The sequence below is a fragment of the Planococcus citri genome, chromosome 5 (genome assembly GCF_950023065.1).
Source record: "Planococcus citri chromosome 5, ihPlaCitr1.1, whole genome shotgun sequence".
In the NCBI taxonomy this organism is placed as follows: Eukaryota; Metazoa; Arthropoda; class Insecta; order Hemiptera; family Pseudococcidae; genus Planococcus; species Planococcus citri.
Genome location: NC_088681.1, coordinates 27,034,772 through 27,059,681, shown reverse-complemented (window position 1 = coordinate 27,059,681; position 24,910 = coordinate 27,034,772). Strand labels below are relative to the sequence as shown.

The window sequence follows — 24,910 nt, the reverse complement described above, 5'->3', positions numbered from 1 at the left end:
TTTTATAATATACATACGTATACGTGTGTAAAAAGAGTTCGTATTTTATGCAGCGTCTCTCCATCAACTAGAGGCACTAATTGCCTCATTAAATCCCTTTCATAATGTTTCCGACAATATTAAATTTATTAAACAAACGCAGGCATATAGCTTCGATCATTAACAAACCGCAATCGCAACTGTATTTATACTCTGGTATATTTTTAAGAATATTATTTATACATAATACACTGTAGTATGTACTGTAGTATAGTGATTGTATAAACGCATACGTATAGAGATGTGTAATACGTATGTACAGTACGTAGTACGTACTACGTACCTACACTTTAGCTTAGTAACTTAGAATTTATGACATCATTAATTATTTCCTCCCTTCTGTATTCGAACGTCAACATGGTTTAATTAAATCCGTTATTAATTGCATAAGCCGAAAAGGTTAAGTGAATTTTACAATGTATGTAATGTATTTGAAGATTCACTTTCTTTTTTCTTTTCAAAAATGTTACGAAGATTTTCATTGTTTATGTGGACGTTCATAGTGTAGAACTGAAATTTTTAGGCAGGATTTTCTCTTCAATTTTTATCAAATTAATCGCCCATGGTATTTTTTTGGAGTTAAATTCGGTATTAGGATACCTTACAAGATGGTGAAAAAATTCACCATTTGCGTCGGTGTCATAAGGGCAATTTGTGGATATCCGGGCATTACAAGTAAGAAAATTATGCAGATTTCTTTCCATCCTGTAACATGTTTCAATCTGCATTCTATTGCAGTTATGAAATGTGAAAATATAATCGTATGTTTTTATGATCCTTTGAAACTTGAACTTTGGCTCTTACTTTTCTGGTTCAATGTATTTTTGTTGTAGTCGAAACTCATCTGAAAATAAAATTACAACATGGAGGAAAATGAAGTTTTTTGAAAATGTACCTATAATTGAATCGGTGCGGGAACGGAAAGGGGCTAAGTCCATTTTCGCACTTTTCAGGAATAACAAAAAACTAATTTATTTGAAAATCAAAAATTTTTGGTAAACATGCTTAAGGTCATTGAAAGAGGACCTCAAGACACAATTTGTAGCTCTGTTTAGAAAAAAAAATATTCACGTGCGCCGGCGCTGTTGCTGCCTAAACAAATGGGACTTAGACCCTTTCTGCACCCAATCGACAAAATTTCTTTTGAAATTGCTCGGGCACGAATGGGGCTTGATTCTACATCTAAGTACATCATTTAGACTGCTATCTCGTTTAAATTGACCAAAAACCCCTTGAGTTCTAAGACTTTTTGCCTAAGTTGTTAATTTTTTCATCATTTTTCAGTTCAGAGATTAACTTAAATTTCAAAAAATGGTCTTCTCAAAAATGTTAGTTATTTTTCAAGGAATCAAAAAAATTTTACAAAAAAGTCATAAATGCGGATCCGCCCTTTTTCTGCGCCCAAATACCACTTTCCCGGCAGTTTTGCGGAAATCTAACATCACCAGTCGATCCGCCGTACTTTGAAACCCCTATATCCGTGAAAAAAAAAATTCCAAAAATGTGACTTGTTCCCTTTCTGCACCCACCGATTCATTTGTAACTACGTATTTTGATCGATTTTGGCGCCGATTTTTAAATCCATTCCTACCAGCTCAAACCTAAAATTTGAAATGTTCTCCAGCAAATACGTAGGGTGGTTGCGGGTTAGATGCCGGTGCGGGTTAGATGCCGGTGAGGTCACCAATCGCTCCCTATCAACTCTTTCTGAAAACTGATTAGCACAGATTATACCTTAAGGTGAACATAGTTTGTGTTAAAGTTTTGATCTGTGACGGTTATTGTTAACCTGGTTTGATATGTGAATGAAAAAATTTATGTAGGTAAAACCAGTGATACTTTTTTCATGTAATTTTTGAAACTCATTTTTTCTCCAGAAAAAGTGTTTCAAAACTGCATGTAAGTATCTCACACATAAGTATATACCTTGGACTAACATATTCACGCAAATTTACAAAAATTTGTTTCAAATCTGGTATGAAAATTGACCTTGCAATCTGACCCATCATTTCGGGATAGATGCCGGTTTTTGTGATCGGGATAGATGCCCATAGTAATTAAATGGGAGTGAGGAAGGTGAAATTTTTTTTTGTTAATACTGCGGCAAAAAGTCCAAAAATGATGGTTTTTTAAATATTTTCAACTGGCGTGGTCAATTTTTGGAATTACATTCATTTTTAACACATATTGTCAATTCTCAAAAACACCTTTTTTATTTTTTGGTTAATTAAACTTCCATTGTGAATTTTTGATGTTCATTTTATTTATTGTGCATGAAATAAAAAAATTTCATCGAATTCAATCTTCCAGGAGCCTTTTTTGGGGGGGTTTTGGGTAGTGGCATCTATCCCGCACCAAATCGGCATCTAACCCGCACTGGGGGGATAGATGCCAGTAGGTGCGGGTTAGATGCCGGTCAAAAAGTGACCTTGTTTTTTTTCAAATTGCAAAAAAACTACTGGATAAAAAAAATTACGCTTTTAATATAATATAGAGGAATAATTGCTCTACCAATTCGCGCAAATTTGAAATCATTTCGATGAAAATTATGGCAGTGAGGCTCGAAAAACCGCGACACACCGGCATCTAACCCCCGACTACGGGCATCTAACCCGCAACCACCCCTATTTAAAAAAAAAAAAAAAAAAAAAAAAACATGAAAAATTATTGTTTTTGAAGGCATTGACTTGAAAAGCTAAAATTTTGTTTATACCCCACTTTTAATCTCCAAAATCAATTTGTAGTCTTTTCTAGCTGTCCATAGAGCCTCCAGCAGATGTATTTGAATTTTTTTTAGATCTCAAAAAAAACTTTCAAAACGAGAATTTGAATTAGAAAAATCAATTTTAAATATTAATGCATTAAATTTACGTGTTTTTTTGTTTGTCAAAAACCTCTCAGAAAGTCTCCTTTTTTAAACCAAAATTGCAAAAAAAAAACTTATGAAAATTTTGTAAAGAAATTGGTTCGTTTTTATCAAAATTGCAGAAAAACCTTTTTTCATCATTAAAATTTTTAGAGTTTTGCTTTTTTTTGGTAAAATTTCCCAAAAAAATCTGCAGATTTTTAGAAGAATCAATGAATTTCACTTTTTTGCCAAAATTGCTAAAATATTATTTTTATATTAAAATGGTGAAAAGGCCCATGTTTTATCAAAATTACCACAAAACCTGGTTTTCAAAATCAAAATTACCAGAAAGTCTAGTTTTTTATTGCCAAAATCTTCAAAAGGCTTATTTTCTTCTCGTAATTTTTTGGCTTTTTTGGCTGCAAAAAATCTGCCTTCTCGGTTAAAATGATCAAAAATCCTACTTTTTTGTAAAAACTAAAAAATGCCATTTTTTCAAAATTGCTAAAAAAAGTATTTTTTTTTTATAAAAATCACCAGAAAATATAATTTTTTTGTCAACATTTTTTTAAAAGAAGAAAATTATTTTACGTAAAAATTACGAAAATGAACTTTTAACAATACAACTTCATCCTTTTTTAAAATCAAAATTGAAAAAAAAACTGTTATGGTCAAACATAGAAGTTTTGTTTGTTACTAAACTTGCAAGAAATTCTTACATTTAAAAATTAAGTTTTTGGGTACAATTCATTTCTTTTGTATTTTTTAAAAGGTCATTGACCTTGCTGAAATTGGGAAAAATTGCAGAAATATGTCTTGAGTCGTCCTAGTTAAATTTTTTGAAACTCATTCAAATCAGATTTTTTAAGCTCTTTTCAAATATTTTTTTGTTTTTCAAAAAATATTTTCCCAAGTTGAAGTTTTAATTTTTTTTATGGTACCTATCATTGAAAATGTTTCAATTTTTTGACATTTCAACAAGATATGTATAAAACTACGTATTACTGGTTCTATTTCATCAGATAATATTTCAATTTCTTTTCATTCTTTTACCTAATAACTTGAAAACATGTGAAGTAAGGTCTCCAACTTTGAATAAAATACCATTCTAGTATCTATTTGAAAATTTTTAAACTGAAAATTCGCCTCTGAACGCTTCGCTGCTTGATTATATTGTTTTGAGGCACGTGTTTCAATGATTTTTAGAGATACCTATAGAACTTTGCTTCGTGATATGGTTAATGACACTTATCAAAAATCTGCCTTATCATCGGTTAACTATAAACTAAAGGTCGTCCTCATTGTACTTACTGAAGTACCTCCACCTATACCTTTACCCATACCACATACGTAATAATACTCATACTAAATGGTACGACGACGACTCGCCGCACGTACACGTACAGCTCTATAAATCATAATTATAACAATTTACCTACGTAATATATTATAGATCTGAGTATCGAATGTATTGGAAAATATCACAGCCAACCATACTCGTAGAAAGTTTCTTTTGAGCATATGATACAGAATATCTCACTCACCCGATAGGAAATGCTTAATTGTGGTAACAGATTATCTGCCAGTTTAGGTGTATTTTTATCTGTCTGATTGTAATTGTAGTATGTTAAGTAGTCGAGAAGGTTAAGTAGAATTGTTTTAAACTGTGACATAGTTGTTGTTGTGGTACACTTCACATCACCGCACCGAACAGGCGAACCTCCGTCTCAGTCAGAGATTAGCATTACTCCTCGCGAGTGTTACATTGATCCGACATATTACAAATTGTCGTCGTATCTGATTCAAACAACTCCGCGTAAGTCGCATTAAACCGCATTGAAGGTGCATTTGCGATAATCTTCAAGAATATATACGATGAAAAAAATTTATTACCTCTTGAACGTTTTAACATTTTTTTACACTCGTCGGTCTAATAAATCCTATTATCAAAATCTCATCATCATTATCATCACTATCATACATATACCTAGTTGCATTGCAATGCATTTCTTTATAGATGATGCAATGTTGTGAAAATTCCTACGTATGTAACTAGGTAGATACTTAGGTAGGTACCTAGGTAGATATCTGGTTCCTATTTCGTATAAATTTGGTGGTATAATTTTTTATTCGAGAAGTCAAATGGTGGCATAAATTTCATCCAATTCCAGTAGGTAGGTATTTTATATAGTTTTACCTATAAAATATGATGGCTGGCGACGGGTGACTCAGATGAAAACCAGTTAGACGTACTCGTATTTAACTATACTCTCGCTTTTACCGGTTATTTCATATTCTACGAATTTTCTCCACGTTTTCCATAAACGATGAGGACGTTTTGGCTGGAAATTCTCCATATAGTGAACAAGGTTACCTTGATTCGAGGCTTATCGAGTAAATTATCAAATATTTTCTCCATATTTAAGCAGAAAAAAAAGAAGAAAAATTCAACGAACGATAAACTCGCGGATGGCTGTTTGCGTTCGCGGTGTATTATCAACTTTAATAATGATAAAATTCCATACTACCGAGGGTATTCTTTTCGGTCGTCAGCCGGATCGTCAGCATGTAGATAATTCAATTATGTACAATAATTAATCATATCAACGCGTTTACATTTGGGTAATTCTATTATATTAAGTACACGAAACCGGTTAAAGATTTTGCGATATAATACGTAATCACGTTCACCTTGCAGTTTGATGAAACAAGTTCATAAACCCAGTTCACATAGAATTTTTTTTATGTCTTTGCGAGGTATCAGGTAAAAACCGTCGAGTGGAAGCAGGAAGTGTACGTATCCTTTGCTACATTAAGTGAAGGTAAAAGTACATTCTGCACCATAGGTGAATATTTCGTAGCACGAATTTTACATTTTACGTATTACATTTTAATACCATCAATTTATGTATCGATGGCTCGCGTCCACAGTAATGGAAAATCGAGATAGCTAAATATCGATCTAATATGTTTCTAAGGTTATCGTCTTTGCATGAAGAGGAAGCAAATCGTGTAAGTATTTTTGACATCCTGGCTCGTATTTGGGCGGTATAGTTACCAGCGTTCTGTCAATGTTCAATATAGACGAGATGACTTTTAGAATTTTTAAAAACACTTTCATGATTTTAGATTTAGTCGATTGATTATTATCGTTCGATCAGTTTGTATCGTGTTGGTATTTATAGATCCGGAAACAGTGGGGTGCATTCGTTCAAATCGTGTATTGAGGGGATTGCTAATAACTAAGGGAAAGTGTTTCGAAGATTTTCTCAACATTTTCTAAGCTTGAAAAAATAGACCTTGAAGAGATTCAAAAGTACAACTTACCAAGTAACGAACCGTAGAGTTATCACAGTGATCGGTTATTCTGCGTAATTCTGAAATCAAAACGAAATCGAAAATTCATTTTTATTCTCTGTAATTTTCAAACATGAAAAATAAATATCGTTAAAATATTTTATTTTATGCTAGCCATGGTTATGATCGAGCTTTCAAATTATTGCTTTTTGGATACCCTACTGTAACTTTGATCTAGTCTCTGGACTTTTGAATAAAAGTCATCAAAATAGAGAGGAAATAATATTAGGTACTATTTCCAATGTCCTGTAAAGGACAAGGAACCATGACGACGACGACTGAAAATTTATACGAATTTGTCTTAAAAGTCCATTTGAGCACCTTTGAGTTTTAAAGTTGTGTTGTACCTCAACTTTTTCATGTTGACTTGCAAATTCAAGATGGAAAAATGTCTATGATGTTTAAGGCATCTTCATAAGTCAAGCAATTCCTGTCTTTCAAAAGTTGTCTATACCTGATGAGGGCATTTGAGGGACCAAATCAAAAAAATTGGTTGATATTCGTATTCAGTGCTCTAAAAAACCTGATAGTTAACGATATGTCACACGATTTTGTCAATTTTTAGTAAACTGGGGTTGTTTTAATGCGAAAAACCCATTGGTTTCATTGAACAGGCTTTCCCTGTGGTCTAGGAACTAAATCCCACACATTGTTAGTAGCCATGGATTTTATCATGGTATGCATTGCTTCTTTCCATTTAGAACAATCTTGACTTCAAAATAGCTTCTTCTTAAGAACTCTGTAACAAATCTAATTTGGACAAGAAAATCTTGATTTCAACACAATTAGCGAGATAGTTGAGATCTGGAGATTTTGATCAGTTACTGTTGTGTAAACTTCTCCATTTAGTCAATTTTGAAACTCACTCTGAATTGTTTTCACTATCATGAGAGTTTTGGAAATTTTTGTTGTCCAAATCATCATTCCCTGACAAGAAACACTATGATTTTGGAGAAGATTTCAAAATAGTTCTTCGACGTTGGTTGAGTGCTTTTAGTTTCCTTCAAAACACTGCTACTCTCAGTTTTAACAGGATCTTCCAAGTCTCTATTGATTGGTAATGTAACCAACCAGGGCTGTAAGGTAATTTATGTAGGTAAATTACGGCGGTATTTTACCGTAAGTATTTTACCAAAAGTTTATTGCTGTAATTTACCAAAAAGTAAAATTGAATACTTTTTTTCCAACTTTTCTTCATAAATTTCCAAATTTCCATGGAAGTTTATGACTTGAAAGTTACCAAAAATTTTTCCTCTAAATTTCCAAAAAACTTCCATGGAAAATTTCCTATAATCTCTAATAACACCTAATGATGAAAATTTACTTCAGGGGCAGGTCAGAATGTTCAGAACTTCGTAGTCAAACTACTATAGGGGTCACTTGTACGACTCTCGTTCAACTCTTGTCAAGAGTTGAACTCAGTTTAACTCGTCAAAAACAATGAGTTAAACTTAGTTCAGATTTGAATGAGAGTCATACAATCTGCCCTCTATAATTCTTCATATCCAAAGTGGTGAAATACCATATTTTACCGTATTTTACCGCCATATTTTACCAGCGAATAAATTACGGTAATTCAACAGCCCTGAATGTAACACGTTCTTCGCAATCTCAAAGACTATGAATTTATTACCCATAATGAAGCAATTTTTCATTACAGTAAAAGCTCGTTATAAGCATAATGCTCTTCAAGGGACTGCAAAAAAAGTGTTATAAACCGAAACACATTATAACCAAAAGTCTCATTTTAACGCTGATGAGTGTAATACCGCAAATTCTAGTTTTAAAGCAAAAAGAATGTAATAAAAGAAGTGGAAATGTGAACTTTATTTTGAATTTGAACAACTGTTCCAGTTGGAAATTGAAAAAAAAAATGAAATTTTACTTTGATTTTGAGGTCTGTTGTAACTGTTTTCTGTGGTCAAAATTTTCAGAAAGCCTTGCTTTTTTGTTTCAAATTTTCCAAAAAGTAGTCAGTTGCTTACCGAAGTTTTGAAAAATTTTACTTTTCAGTTTTCTTCTCAAATGATGAAAAATCTAGAACTCGACTCTTTTGTAAAAACTTTAGATACTTACTTACCTGCTTTCTTTGTAAGAATTTGTAATCAAGCTTCTATTAAACTTGGATTAGCTTAACAAAAAATCTTTACTTTTTTTGGCCAAAATCAAAAATAATTTTACTTGTTGTATGAACTGAAACTGTTGAAAGTTAAAAAACAGATTTTTTGGCAACATTGTTCCATAAAAAGTTTCATTTACTTTTTTAAAATTCAAAACTTGCAAAAATTGCAAAAGAAAACTGTTGTTGCGGCCAAAATTCTCAGTAAGTGAGAATTTTTTACATGAAAGTAAGCTTTTTTGTCGCAAAAAATTGGTTTTTTGTTGTCAAAATTATTTTTAAAATCTGATTTTTCCTGAATTTTAGAGCGTTAAAACGAGATTTATAATTGCTCATGAGCGTTATAGCGGGATTAATTTTACATTAGTTTAAATGGGGTTGTCTAGGGACCAGTGGAAATCAGTGTTATAACGAAATCAGCGTTAGGTATAACAAAATCAGCATTATAACGAGCTTTTACTGTATTTTTAACATTTAATATGGTCAGAATATCAATTGATTGAAAATGATTCAAGGTCTTGGTTTCCCTCATGCTCCCAATTTTGAAAAAAGAATAGAGTTGTAAAGAGGAGGAGACAGAATGGACAATTTTCTCCAGACTTTGATTCTCTAAAACGCCAAAAAAAATGAAACAAAGGTTTGAGATTAGTAAAGAATTAACAAATGTTGAACTTCATCAGAATTCACTCAATGACTCTGTATCGGCTCAGTCACATATTTTAAGTTGCACCTGGTATAAAATTTCCAAAATCTTAAAATTTTATTCCATAAAGATGGTTTAAATTTTAAAATATAAAAACTTATGTTTCAAAAATTTGAAAAAAATAGAAAAAAAATGCAAATTCTGTAATTGAAAAAATTCAAAAAATCGAGTTTGAACTCTTCATTTTTACCTACTTGAAGGGGGAAGGGTGTCGCCATTATGTTCTAAAAACTTTGAAAAAATTAAATTTGTTGAATACACTGGAAAACATTACTTTAGGGTCATTCAGCTATTTCCTGAGGAAGAGGGTACAAATTTCAATTTTTTCAATTGAAAAAATTGTACAGTTCAACGTCATTATTTTATTTTTTGATAATGTCAAGTACATACCTAATTCAAAAATCACAAAATATTTTAAAAATTGGGCACCTATCTAAAATGTTTTAAAAATGGCATAAATTGTAAATTATCGTCATAATTATTGACATAATGACGTATAAAAAAATATTTTCTGAGAATATTTTGAATTTGAAGTGACAATAGGGCGGATGAAAAGCTTTTAAGGCATCGCAGTCATCGGTTCGGGGCCTCCAAAGGAACTCGAAAAAAAATGGAGTGAAACTATCATGATTGAAGAGGCAAAACAGTTCATCTTTTAAAATAACATTTAATGTCCCGATTAAAATAATCTCAATGATTTTCCAACCATTTTATATTTATAGAATACTCCACGTGGTTTGATTTGTCTAGTGACCGATTATGCAATTGTGATTCACGTATATCGTATACGAGTAGTTGCCAACTGATCTTTATCTATCATCATCTCTGTAAAACAATTTGTTTCATTCGTATATTATTCGACGATTCTGTCCACTTTTCCAGCATATATCGTCTTTCTTTAGAATACAATTTCACAGTTCCACCTCATAAGAGAGGAGAAAAAATCACTTCACAATGGAATACCAACAAACGAATCTCTATAAAATTCGAATAGGTAATTTCCAAGTTTTGAATAATTTACCCATCAAGGTAGCATTTACACAGATCTCGGCTACTGATCAATTTCCAACTGGCTCGTACCTATTTGAATATCATCGCATTGTAATAGGCAAAAGGTTGATTTTAATTTCAAACGAATACCGCGCGTTCCGGACTGCGGTGCTATTCTTAGCACGAAATCAGTTCCACTGTCGAACTTGAAATATATTCTATTTACATTTATACAAATAATCATCACGAATAGAAATTACTGTAATTATACAATCCGCTTTATATGTCTCACTGTGGCGGTCTGTATAGGTAGTGAAGTAATACTCGAAGGAAGCGCTCGTATTACATATTCGAGTATCTAGATATCTACCTAATTTAGTAATTAAATGTACAACAGAGTACGGTGGTTAAAAAGAGAGAAAAAAAACAAATACGGTATTTTAAATCCGCCTCAAGGTCTTCACAAACCGCCCCCATTCGCCCGAATCGTTCCCGATAAGTATTGAAAAATATATTAGGTATGCCAATTTAGTTGGCACGTTTTGCCCATATCACTATGCTTAATTTTCTTTACATTTCTGTTCAAGTAAATTCTACGAGTCGTACATATTTTACAGCCCTATAGATCTACAGTTTGGAAGTTGACGAAAGATCTGACACCGTTTACCCCTTTCGTTGCACTCGAGGCTTCGCTGGAGTTTATTTTTAAATTACCAGAAATGACACTTTTCAATTTAAACCATTTTAATACGTGGATTTGTGCTTGCCAAGATTTTTTCAATGTTTGTTTTATAAATATAACGTCGGCTAATTTGTAACGACGCGAGTCAATCTGCTCATTGTCAGCTGCAGTTGCACCAATTTGACCGTGAAATTCGGCTGGAATATGTTGGACGAGTCATCGTAACGACCTTGCGTTTTAATCACTACTGCTACTGAAGACTTGAAGGGGAAAAAAATAATGAGAAAAAAAGTGAATTAGTAAACAAAATCCGTATATCTCTCTCTAGGGAAGTTTAAATTATTCGAAGAAACGTACGACAAGTTTTAGTATTAAAAAGCCGACCGATAATAGCCTAAGGTTTTTACACCACCGTATGTTTTTAGACCAGATGTGAAACCTCAGCTATCAAAAGATTTTAAACGATGGTAAATTAAAACTAGGTTGATAAAGGATGCGAACCTTTAAAACCCATACGATTGCTTTAACACGACGTCTAAGTAGTTTACCACTTAATGGATGAGAATATGTTGATGATGATGATGATGATGCCAATGAAATATGATACCGTTTCAATGTTTGCGGTTCGGAATGCTTTTGGGAATTTCATTATTCATTTTAAACGAGACATTATATTTGAACCGAATTTTTAATTTTTTTCACGTGGTGTGACGTTGAAGGTTTTTATAATCTAGGCAGATTAACGAGAAACGAAATCACCGGTGCTAAACATATTCGCAATTATTCTCCTTCAGGTTGTGTTAAGATTCTATTGAAAAATAGATGTGTCAAAATTTTTCGCCAAACTGGTACCTACCTACAATAAAATTGTCAAATGGTAATAAAGTTGTAAGTGGTCTTGCTCAGTGATTATGTCACGCTTTTTCGTCAGACAAATTCGTTTTTATAAACACGTTGGGTTTGTTAAATAGTTGCATTTTAATGAAAACATAAAACATTTAATAAGTTGGGATTTTTTTTGTACCGATCGTATTGGTCATTTTGTTTATCAATATTTCAATAGAGAAGGAAGGAAGAAGTGGGCTAGACTAGAGGAGTATAATAACTCGACATTTTGAAGAAAAAAAAACTTCTCATCCTGATTGGTACCTATAACTGATATTCAAAAACATTAGTCCCAAACCCAAATTCATAATTATGACCATTGACCATCGTATCGATTCAGAACCCCTTAATCTTGGCACAGAAGAAAATAGAAAAAGAATAATTGAAAAATGTTTCAAATAAAGGAAATTCAAATAACTCAAAAATAGATGAATTTGCAGGGAAAAAAAGTTGCTGCATTGAAATGTGTTTCAAATTGGGAAAAAAATCTTCAAGACATAAAAATTGCATTTAAAACGTGTCAATATTATTCAATGTCCTAAATCAGCTAAGTATTTTGAACTTTTTTTAAAAAATTTAAAACAACATCTTTTGGTCTCATGTCGATGATAATTCACCGCTTACAAGTTTTCAAGCATTTTAGGCGATTTTTGAAAACTTTCAGTTAGTATTTCTAGCAATTTAGCTCTTTGTTATTATAATTTTCAATTTTTAATTATCAATAGATAAATGATTTTATCTCAGTAGAATGGATTGCAAAGAAAAAATGTTGAAGGATTTTGACCAAATTCAGTGAAGCCCTTCATTTTGAAATGAAAGTCACTCAGGAAAAATTTTAGCTCCGGAAGTGCCCCTGGAGGGGAGATGTGGGTCCTCAAAGAAGAGGCATTTTCAAAAAAAAAAAAATGTGATTTCTTCGCTCTAAATTCCTTCTACCATTCAGGGTTCTATTGAGTGGTTGATAATTTGCAAATCACTTATTTCAAGATAAATTTGAGGAGGTGGATAGCAAAACGCAATAACTCCAAAATTACGAAAATTGAGTTTGATATCTATCCTTATGTAAAATTCAACGGGGAATCCATTCCTGGTGTCAGATTTTGTCCATCAGTTGAATATCATAGCGCAATCGAGGAAAACAAGTCTGATTTTAGAGCTAAATGCATTAAAAAATGAGATTTTGTTTGCAAAACGCAATAACTCCACTACTTTTTATACATTTCAGTTGCGCAGATGTGGTAACACTGTTTTTTTTCATTGGGTGGGTGTACTGAAAATCGTTGGGTAGGAGTTACTTTAAAAAATGATGCTTTCGTTGCCACTCTCTGAATGCCATATCACACACAGGAATTGTTTGAATTTCGCATTCCAGTTTTTTCATTGTTTTTTATCGAAAATTCTCGATCAAACAAGTTTTTTTTCTATAATTTTTCAATTTTTTGGAATAAAATTTGTGTTCAAAACGCAATAGGTAACTTTTTTTTCTTTTCCTCACTGTGCTTACCCAGGTGACCGAAATTTTGAAATTGAGTGGAAATTTTATTTGTGGCACCTTCCCCTTTCATTTGACACCAATTTCGGAACTCGACCCCCCACCCTTCCCCTCCTGACAATTTTTCCTAATTTCCCAAAAAAAAAAACAAAAATGGAGTTATTGCGTTTTGCTATCCACCTCCTCATTTGTAAAAGGGCCCTTTCGAAAAAACTGCGATTTTTCGCTCTTGCTTATACTCATTGAGCTTCTGCGGTAACCTAGACCATTACCATCAAAATTTAATAGCTTCCTTTTGATTCTATTGAGCAGTTGAAAATTTGCAAATCGTGTATTTTTGGGTAAATTGGTGTTTTCAAAATAATTTCTTTTTGAATATTTCGCATTATTTATGTCAAAATATTGATAGATATCTTTTCTGAAACTGAAGAAATATTTTGGAACGATATGTAAACCAATTTTTTGGTAATTGAATTTCAAAAAAAATTTGGCATTTTTTGCCATTTTTTTTTTTTTTTTTGATTTTTTGAAACTGACGATAATGACCAAAAATTCGGCACCACTGTATGTCAAAATATTTCTCCAGTTTTAGAAATGACATCTTTCGATGTTTTGGCTTAATTAATGTGAAATGTTTCAGAGGAAAAAATTTTCAAAACTGGAATTCACCCCCAAAATAAGCGAATTACACATTTTTAACCACTCAGAACGCTTGACGAAAAGAGCCCAAGTTGACGCAGAATCTCAAATTTTTATCTTTTGAAACTGGACCATTTTTCCAGAATAGGATGGGTAGAAGCTGGAGCAAAAAAAACACAATTTTTTCAAAAATGTTTCCTCTTTGATGACCCATATCTCTCTCTCAGAAGCATCCCAGAAGCTAAAATTTTTTCTCAGTGACTTTACGCTTCTCAAATATGTAGATAAAAATATTTTTACTAACTTCGAAGCAATTGTCAATCCACGAAAAATGAAAAATATAAAAAAATTACAGTTTAAACCCCTCTTCTTCTCCTCCTCTTTTTGAGAATAGAGCTGAAAAATCGTTTGAAATGGAACGCAAGGTGAAATTGTTCGTTAGCGTTTTGAACTTATGAAAGAAAAACCTGAAATTTGAAAGGAAGAGAAGGAGGGGCTGATAAAAAAACATCGAACCAAATATATTTGTAAAAAAAATTGACAATTTTTTAAAATGGAGGTTACTTTAGTGAAAGAATCGTCTCATCTCAATGACGAAAAATCAAGTGCGGTTTAATGCATTTTCCAAGGGCGATCTACATCAACCCCTCCCCGCCCAATCCCCATTGACGATGAAGATTTTGAAAAAATACTGAAACAAAAATTGCTGTTTTTTGGGTTTTTAATCAATTTTTTCAAAAAAATTTTGCTCTTGCAGTAATTTTACTTTTTTAATAGAATAATCATTCATTATGAAGGTTTTCGGAAAATTATCTCAAATTTCGATTTTTCATACCTAAAAATCTGGTTTGTCCCCCATGCAAAAAAATTCAATAGGTGTCTTTTTTTCCTAACATGCTGATAATTTATTCAGTTCTATAGATAGACTATATTATGAGAGGAAGTTTGCTGTTTGTCTCGAAAAATTATGTCAAGAGCAATTTGCCCCATTCTCACTTTCATAGCAAAAATTTTAAAAGATGACCCTCAAAAATGACTTTGAAAATTAATTTCGGGTTTTGGGATCCTTCCCCCAACACATTCTCCAAAATTGAAGTACATATTCAAATCGCAAAAACTTTCTCTCAAATGATTTGCTTCTGCAGTACAGCTTCCAATCTCCTGAATTATTTTTTAAAAAATCAAATATTTTGGCACTCCCCATTGGCCACATGAACACGATTCTTTCGCAAGTCTCGACTGACCACTCGTTGAAACCCATGGAACACCCATCTTGACCACGTAGATATATCGATTGAAAGATGTCATCTTGAGATGACCGTTGTCACTATACGACGATCCTCCTGAATGTCACGCGCGACGAACCCTACGCTACGTCTCGAATTTCTTTCCTGCTCCAAGTTTGAAGACTGGATGTACATACGCAGTAGTAGTAGATATACTAAACCTATGCCAGAGAAGGAGGATAAATGACGACGGTATGCATTTTTAGGTCATTTCATCGCCATCTCGGATGACAATGCACTTGAGACGTTTACTGCGCTCAGCGCTCACCGGAATACACAATTGACGTCGAATTAGACGACTTGACAAATGTATCCATAGGTATATATCTTCTACCTATAGTACTGGTACATATAGGCTAACTCTTGCACTGGAGACAAGGCGGCGAACTCGTCGAGCTACTTTTATTAGGCTTTGATAATAAATTGTAATTTGTTATTGTGCAGCTTGCGCTTGTATATTTATATCGAATTGGACGACTCTGCGACACGAGATAACATGGGCATAATATTACTAAACCAGTAAACATAGGTAACTTATACGTTTACCTATAAATATGGACAACAATTAAAAACAATATTAAGAGAAACCGACGACGACGATAGCGACTATAGGTCTAGGGGAACTGGCCTCTATGGTGACGGCTGAACCACCTTTAAGTACACATATCTATTCCCAATGTTCCATACACTGGCTCGTGTATACGATTGCAACTTTCCATAGCGATAATGAGATGATAAATTTGCGCTGGAAAGATTATAAGTACAAGTAAAATACAACGTATAGATAGGGAGTTAGTTGTCTATTGTCGTGTCGTTCTATACCTATACGAGACAGTGTGTATACTGCAACAACAACTTTACAGTTTGTTGTTTGTTAGCATAAACATGGAAAGTGAAAAATACCCTGCCATTTGCCAGCAGGACGACTGGACGAGTATAAATGAGAGGAGTTGTGTATTTTCATAAATAGATGCGAAATGTGCTGCCTCTACTTCGTACCTTTGCGCTGGCGGTGAGAGACAGACGCAGCATTAGGTATGTTCAAGTACTAAAAAGAGTGTCTAGGAATCGTATATGGTTTATTTGGAAATGAATATAAGTAGGTACCTAAAGATTTAAAATATCACCGGGCTTATATGTAGTTCTGCGCTGAATGGAAATATGGAATAAGCCCAAGGAAGTAGAATCCTTTGAAATATAGCGAGATGATTGGTCGTCGACATGGTTAATACGATTAAATTCGGAGACTTTGGTATGTCGAAGCTACAGCTTGGGCAGAGACACTGTAGGATAGCAATTGCGGGTGAGGTTCGTGTGTATTGTATACATAAAAAGAATTTTGTCGGGAAGTAGTACCTACTCGATTGAAGAGTCATCGACGGTCTATGTCTATGGTTTGGTTTAAAGTTACATACTGTACATTGTACAAGTATCGCTGCTGGGATGTTTAGAGCCGAATTTCATCTTTAAATATGTGTGTATCAGTAGTTTTATGGTCTACACAGTAAGTACAGAAACATGATCGATAGGAAGACTATAAGATAATAACGAAGTCATAATTATTATTCCGCTGAAATCCACATATCCCCTTCTCCCTCCTCGATTGTATCGGTGACTTCCACGACGTCTGTAAGCTGAAGGTTAATTTGGATAGACCGTGGAGAAGACACAAATCCGAATTCAAAAAGGTCCTACTAAACATCCTAAGGACGTTATTTTTGGATTGAAAAATCTACCGAATTGAAATAATTTGCGAAGTGATGATTTACATCGTGAAATTTCAGTAAAATCTGGGGAAATTGCTCAGAAAATATGGACATAAGTTGCATTTAAAAAAAAATAAAAACGCAATAAATGGTTTAAAAACACTAAAATAAAATAAAATCAATGAAAATTTTCAGAAACTGATGAAATTTCAGTAAAATTTGAACGACATTTGATTGTGACCTTTTGATGATTGGAATTGCTCCAAGAGAACCTGTAATCAATTTTGGCAGCTGAAAATTTATTCTGTGATAAATTTGACTTTCTCAGTCGATTAGACAAAATGAATTTGCGAATCTAAGCGAATGAGTTGATAGATTTATTCTTTTTTTGATTGTTTGAAATTTCATGCTTGAAAGGAACCTTCTGAACTGGCGCTCTCTGATTTCAAAGAAGCTGAAAACCAGGTCCCAACCCCCCCCCCACACACACACACACACACACACACAAAAGCACACCCAAAGAGGATTCAAGTCTTGAAGTTAATTTTTGGATTTTTGGCGAATTTTTGAAATTTTAAAAAAATGTAAAAAACAACTTTTTTTATGAAATACTAAATATTTTTGATCGAGGTCTATTAAGGAGAAATTTGAAAACTCACTGAAGGCTCCAAAAAGGTCAAATTGCGATTGTTTTTTCGAGTCGAGTGATGATGTAGACATACCCTGAGGCTACTAACCAAAAAAACAGTCTTCTTTGAAAATTTGATTTTTTTTTCATTTATTCTGGAATTTGCAAATTAGTCAAAAATTCACTGTTGATTTGGCACTTCTGGAATTCCTCGGTAACCACGTGAAACGATTGAGAGGGCGCCCAATAAGCATTGACCAAAGTTAATGGTTCTCAAGTTCATTTTATGGCCCCTCCAGAATGATTTGAAATTGATGGAGAAAACTAAATAATCGCTGGAGGCTCCAGAATGGCACAAAATTAGTAATTGTCAATGTATGGAAGTTGGATTGAAGGAATTGTTCACATTATTGGTCCGCTTTGCTTAAAAAATTCATGTTTCATAAAAAAGTTGAAAAAAATCGTCCTTCTACACTTTTTTTTTTAATTTTAAAATTTTCAAGAATTCGCCAGAAATTTAAAAATGAATTTCATGGCCTAAAAATTTAGTTAGGGCAGTTTTGGCGCATAGAGTGCTAGTTCAAAGGGTTCCCTTATTGAAAAAAAGTCAAAAATCACCCATTCCTGGAGAAAATTTCTCGAAACTTCCTTCACCCCCTAAATATGTTCTACGATACTCCTCCCCGAATCGACTGCGACCACTTTGGAGCCAAACTGGAGTCTATTTGCTCACATTTTGAGTGGTTTTGGTAGGTAAAGCAAAAAAATGCAATTTAAAAATTTTTCAAAAATCTAAAAATCAACCTCAGCAGCTCTGTTTGGTTCTGAGGTGCAAGCACGTGGTAAACTCTTTAAACGACCCAAATTTCAGATTGATCAGAATTGATAGGTCATAAAGGTAGGTCCCCTTTGTAATTTGAACGTCAGATTTTCAAAAATTCTCTAAAAAATGAAAAATCAATTTTGGCAGCTCAAAGTTTGTTTATGAAGGGTGCAATGGTCTTTTAGTAAGCAGAATTTCAGCTCAATGAGAATTGCACGCGATAAAAGATTCACTTCTTCATAAAACCATGAATTGAGATTTTTTTCTACAAAAATGAAAAACTCATGTTTGAACATGTTGTGTAATACCTAATATCTTTGAGCCTTTGAGGTGAATTTTAGTTCACATTCGTACCATTTAGACCCACCTAAACGATGCACCTCTCCTTCCAGGATACGATGGAGATCAAATATGAGGGGTGAGAAATACTCTACGGCAGACACCAGGTACCAATTGTACCCCAGCGTTGAAAATTCTCCCTTTTTTGTGGATCTTGAGCCCCCAAAATGAAGTTCAGAAGGGTTTTCCATTCTCTTTTATTTTTAAAAATAGTGTACCTATATAATTTTCGGTTTTCTATGAATCTAAGTTACAACATTTTTACGATAAGGGTCCCTTTCTACATCTTGCTCAAAATGAGGGCAAATCTAATTTTTGATTTTATGTTAGGACTGTCTTTTGAATTTCTTAAACATAAATGGTCAAAATTGAAGGAACATCTAATTATACAACCTTAAGTACAGTTTTTTAAATTTGAAAATGGGTCAAGTATTTGGTCATAAAAACATTTTTAATGGCGTTTACAAGTTCCATCGAAATCCAAATCGACAATTTTCAAACCATTGCCCCTTCAAATCTGTTTCTGGGCAAATTCCAGAAAAACAAAATACAAAACAAAGATCATTTTTTCGTGCCCAAGAGACGAACAAGATTTTTTTCATTTTAATTGGCGACCGTAACTTCTCACCTCCAGTGGAATGACTTTTATCCCACATTTAATTTTTTTGGCATTTGCCTGATAAACGAATTGAAGGGGCAGTGATTTAGAAATTTTTAAAAACGAAAATTATCAGTAACTTTTGAAGAAAAACCAAAAAATATTGCATCCAAATTGCGTTCTCACCCCTTTCATCCCTTTTCACCTCCTGCCACCCATCAACACACTAGCATTAGTCAGAGCCGACCGAATTTCCTCCGAAGAAATTCGACTAAAAATATCGTAGATACGCTTAAGTAAAGAAAGATGAAACAGGCCACCCTCGAAAGTCTACGAAAAAAACAGCCTATTTAAATGTTTTATCTGTAAGATCGTTATACAAAGTATACTTAAAACCACAGGGTGTCCTCGCATGCGTTATATAAACCTTTGAAAGATTTTTATCGTAAAAATTAATTTATGCGCAGTTGCGCACGTAACGTTGTTACAGTATCGGACTTTGATTGTTTTATAGTCGAAAGTTTGATCGCCTTTGTACGAATATACTTTTTTTTTTGAAATTCACCGCGACACCATGATCTTGTATTTTTTTTCTCGTATGTAAAAGAATCAACAACGAGTCTGGAATGCCTCCAAAATATTGACGAACCACGTAACTCTATCCTTTTTATATGTATTTAAATGTAGGTGCATATGAAAAAGAAAGGAGAGACAAGGCAAGAGATGGAGAAAAAAAGGGCAGCATCGCAACCAGATGTACTCGTCTGCGTGATATTACTGTCAGGCGCGGTATTACGCATTCTAAACACGATCCATTAGGTATATTATACTCCTTAAAGGCTAAACCGGTTCCGTATTAATAAGATTTTTATAATTTTTTTTCGGCTCGGCGTGAATCTCACTACGGTTAATCCCATATTCCGAGATGTATCCTAAAATATCAATCAATCAGTTTCCATTAAATGTCACCGCGATGGTACTGTAGGTACTGTACTGTACAGCATGGTTTGGTTTGCGGACATAAATCAGTACTTGTACTATACCATACTCTTATATAAAATGAACGTAATATGTTACAGTATAAATTTACTTTTTTTTAAAACTCGTTTTATCATCGAACTGTTTAGTTAGAATTTGTCGTAGAGAACGTGCGACGGTGGTGGTGGTGGTGGTGTAGCCCTGGTTCATCTCTCATTACTCGTATCAACGGAGGAATATTTTTCAAGATTTTTTCCCGCCTAAAGGAACTCGTTCGTCTTACCATAGCGAAGAAGAATTAGTACAATACTTATACAGATTTTAAACATTGTTGTAGTGGGCTGTGGTAATCGATGATGTACTAAGAACCATTGCTAAGAACTACCCTTCTTTCTTCATTGATGGGTAGATGATAGTTTTACCGGTCAGACGACTGACTGACTAGTGACTGGTGAGAAACTAGCCGAAGATTTTTTTCAATACTGTCTATGATCGCCGACGGATACAGTGTAGATTTTCCTTCAGAATGAGTTGACGGTTTTTGCTCTCTTTCTCTCTCTCTCTCACTATGTCTCAGTGTGTAAGTATTGGTTTTTTCTTCACAGGTATTAGGAAGGTATATCATTGCTGTGTGGCTATAGTTTACGAAAATGGTCGAGCTATTGTTGGCCGAATATTACCACGATTGACGCCACTGGCCACTGTTGGTGTTTTGTCGCGAGCCCAACTCACATGATTCTATATTTTTGGGAAATCGAGCTCGAGCTAAGGTATTATGGATATCGTGCTGGGCTTACGATGTAGTCGTGATGTAGTTTTCGAATGCCTACGTCTTCTATGTAATTTTGTAGTTCGAAGATCGAATCGATTCGATAAATAAGACGGAAATTACCCATTTTAAGCTTGCTAGAGATATTAAAAAGCGACGAAAAAATGAAAATGAAAGTAGCTAAATAATTTAATTTCCAATTTGTGACGCGTTTTTAAAATGTAAAGGGCTTTGTTGAAATGAGCAGCTGATGGTGTCTGAATTTAAATTGTTATTGGTATGCTCGTTATTATTATAATTTTATTAGGATTCCGGCTGTTTACGATGTGTCTCTATTGGTAGGCATTTTGTCATTTTCTCGTCATCATTCAGCTGTGCCCGCCACCCCCTCCACCTCGAAAATCAAATGCCCTCTCAATATAGATATTTCCTCTATAAATGATGTGGGATGGCTTTTCATTTTTTCCCTCTTCTCAACGAGTATTTTTTTTCCATTTACGATTTTCAAATCTCAAATATAGTTAAATTTTTTTTTTTTTTGAAAAATGCAGGTTTTGAAATAAAAAAACTTGGAGTGCTCCACGAGAAGTTTTGGAATCTTTCATCAATTTTTTTAACCGACTTACCGATATATATTAAAGAAAGCGTTCCATGAAGTTTTTTATAAACATTTCCATTTTAATTAAATTAAACATCAACACATTCTTTTTTTTTTTAGTTGAAAATTTTGGAATTTGACCAAATGTTGTAAGAACAGTTATGTTCAATTATTCAGTGTCAAGTTTTAAATGAAAAAGTTTCATAACTTAATATGCTGGATTTTTTCGAATGCATGTACACGTATGTAGTTATTAAGGTACTGGTACGTTGAATGTATAATTTAACAATTCATTTTCATTACTTGATAGACCTTTATATGTGGTCTAGCTGACATCATAAGGCGAGAACTTTTATACAAATCTGAGACCCTGCTGAGCAATCTTCATTGCTGCTGCTTTACTCTTCATCCCCATCTCCTGAATTCGAAAATTTTCAAAATTGACCTGTTGGTCAAATCTCAAAAAGGAAAATAAAAATTTATGTAAAATTGGATTATTTTTGAATTTTCTTTTTCATTTTTAAAAAATACGGGAAAAATATCATTTCCTTAAAATAATTTCTAAAATTGCTATTTTTAAAAATTTTTGATTTTTGACATAAATTCTTATACTGTTTTGCAAAATTGCTTAAGAGTCTCACTTTTTTTCGAAAACCAATCAAAAGCCTCATTTTTTGCATGATATTTCCAAAAATTAGGTATAACTTTTTTTTACCAGTTCATAATTCCCAAAAAGTTTTGCTTTTTTGCCAAATATTATCAAAAATTTTCAGTTTTTTCAAAAATTGACAAAAGTTCTCCCTTTTTAGAAAAATTTGCAGAAAATTTCAAAAAGTCTGTTTTTTTCAAAGATTGTCCAAAACTTCTAGAAGTCTCGGATTTTTTTTGCCAAAAAATGCCAAAAAGCTAAAATTGTCAGTGTTTTGCCAAAATTTGCAAAATTCTCACTTTATTGACGCCCAAAATTTCCAAAAAGTTTCGATTTTTCATCAAAAGGTTGCAAAATACTTAGTTAGATTTTATTTAATTAAAAACCAAAACATTTCAATTTGTAATTTTCTGGCGTTTTAAAATTATTTTATGTTTTGCTCACGTTTTGTCATTTTCTGGAATAGTCAAGCTTTTTTGGTAGGTAACTGAAGTTACTTTTTTTTAAATTTTGGAAAAAATTGAGTACAAGCCCTCCCCCCCCCCCTTCTGAAGTAATGTAAAACTGCCTGACAAGAAAAGAAATTGAAAATTGAAATTTTTCTGGGGGTTAAAAATTTCTCTTGAATTTTTATTCAATATTTTCGAAAATGATTTTTAGCAAAATTCTGAACTTTTTTCTCCTGCGAATCATGTTATTTTATCAATATTTTTCAATCCGCTTTCTCTTTTGTCACCATTTCAGCATTTTTGACCGATTTTAATTGAGAATTCCGAAGTTACTTTTTAAATGCTCAAATGGTTCTCCTCCTCTCACCCCTTCCCCCCCGAACAATAGAAACGTTTTGAAATCAAATTGGCCTGCTGAGATATTAAATTTCAGTTTAAAATAGTTCACCTGCATTAAATTATACATAGAATTGATTTTTCAAATTTCCCGGATTTTCCCTCCTAATCCCATATCCCTTTTCTCGTCCCTCCTCTTCAGGACTCAAAGTATGCCCAAATTTTTATATTGTTTTATTCTACTCGTATTTTATTTTCTGAAATGGGTGTTTTTAGAATTTATAAGATCGATTTAATTTGAAATCAGAATCTTGAAGAATCTTATTTAACAAAATTCACAGAAGAATCATTTTTCCTTTCCTCTTTTTTTTTCAAAATTCTCTCAAACCAAAGTTTTTAGAAAAATCCGATCCATGTGGATTGAAATTCAAAATTAGGATGCGCTTTTGAATCTAGTTCTTAATTTATTACGAGGAGCCTTTTGTAGACTTATGCTCCGGATTTGAGCTCTTTTTTTAGGTTGAGAAACTTTAACCCAACATTTGTAAATGTCTCAAAACCCAAAGCAAGTAAAAATATGTAGGTATATAAATAAAAATTCTCAAAGTTGTAGCTGCCCAAAAAAATGTTTCGTTATTTTTTCAGAAAAAAAAAATTATTTTGCAGTCAATCCAGTGGAAAGTGAGCATTTTGGAAAAATTGAAATTTGATCGTTTAAAATTATCTACAAATGAAGCATGTGTTTCCAAAACGCACTAAGACCATTTTCAAAGATTCTGAGGTTGCAAGGCCATCTAGCATAAAGTTGCGGCCCAAAATGGCTGATTTTTTGATATGTTGTGCCTAAGGGTCTTGGCTAGAACATATCAATAAATCAGCCAATTTGGTCCACTTCTACGTTTCCAAATTGTACTAAGTACCATGAATTTCTTATCAATATTTTTTTGGACTTAGTGCGTTTTGGAAACACATGCTTCAAATAGCTATAGGTGCAGTATTTTCAGAACCAATCTTCAAGTTATTATTTTATGGATCGTTTGACTTAAAAAACACTCAATTTGAAAGTACCTACAACTACATAAAGGATAATGTTTAAATCTCTAATCACTGTTGTAGAAAACTTCTGATTTCCAATCACGAGTAAGTACCTACTTACTACTCAAAAACTTCACATTTCAAAATGTTTTTTCTGAGTTCAATTCTGTAATTAAAAAGAGAAGACGACCCTGGAAACCCCGCTAGGAGCCGGGGGAGGGGGGTAGAAACCTGCTAAGCAATCGTCGTGCATATAGATGATATAATTTTCAATTTTGGTAATTCAAAGTAGCTGTACAACGATGGTTTTTTTTTTCGTTCAGAACGATCGTTTAGTGCCTATACATACTTAATACATAAGTAAAAGCCCACCGGAATTACTCGTAAGTATTAGAGGCGTGAGAGTTCTGTAACGAGTTTTACGTCTTTTAGAACATACGACATCGTATCGTATACTAATTGAGACCGATCGTAGTAAAGCTTTTAATTCGTTTAATTACTTTGGAAATGGAAACCCTGCGATAGTAGCAGCGCGAGTGTAACAAACTATTTCAATGCGGACATGTTGTCAAGCTATAAATTTTCTTTAACCTTGAATCAGCCAATGAATGAAAGTGTACGTGTGTAAAAACGAGTAAAAAGTGTTTAGTATATAATGTGTATCTATAAGATGCCACGTAATTTTTTATTTTCAAAATTCTACTCTATGCAGAAGTACAAGCAGTTTGATGAGTTGGAAAAACACCTACTTGAATGTATCTACCTACTCCTCTATTTACAAGTACGAGTTGTAGTTCCTTGGAGGAAAAAAAGGAAGGAGGCTTTCGCAAACCAAGCCTATGTTAATACGTTTACTTTAGTAAATAATTCAATAAAAACCCAATTACTCGATGTAGGTAAATGGTGTTAGTTTAATTTACACGATTAAATACAATTTAAGCAAATCATCTAATGATACCAGT

General features: G+C 33.2%; 1 protein-coding gene across 5 annotated transcripts in view; it reads right to left on the bottom strand.

The window, feature by feature from the left end:
• wdp (windpipe) overlaps positions 1-24,910 on the bottom strand; it is a 76,932-nt gene that overhangs the window by 11,220 nt on the left and 40,802 nt on the right. For 3 of the 5 annotated variants that reach the window (XM_065367510.1, XM_065367509.1, XM_065367507.1), the window contains exon 3: positions 6,215-6,264. The exons of the other annotated variants lie outside the window; for them this stretch is intronic. The gene's annotated coding sequence lies outside the window, so the exon portion shown is untranslated. The remainder of the gene's footprint in view (positions 1-6,214; positions 6,265-24,910) is intronic. 5 annotated transcript variants of the gene reach the window in all.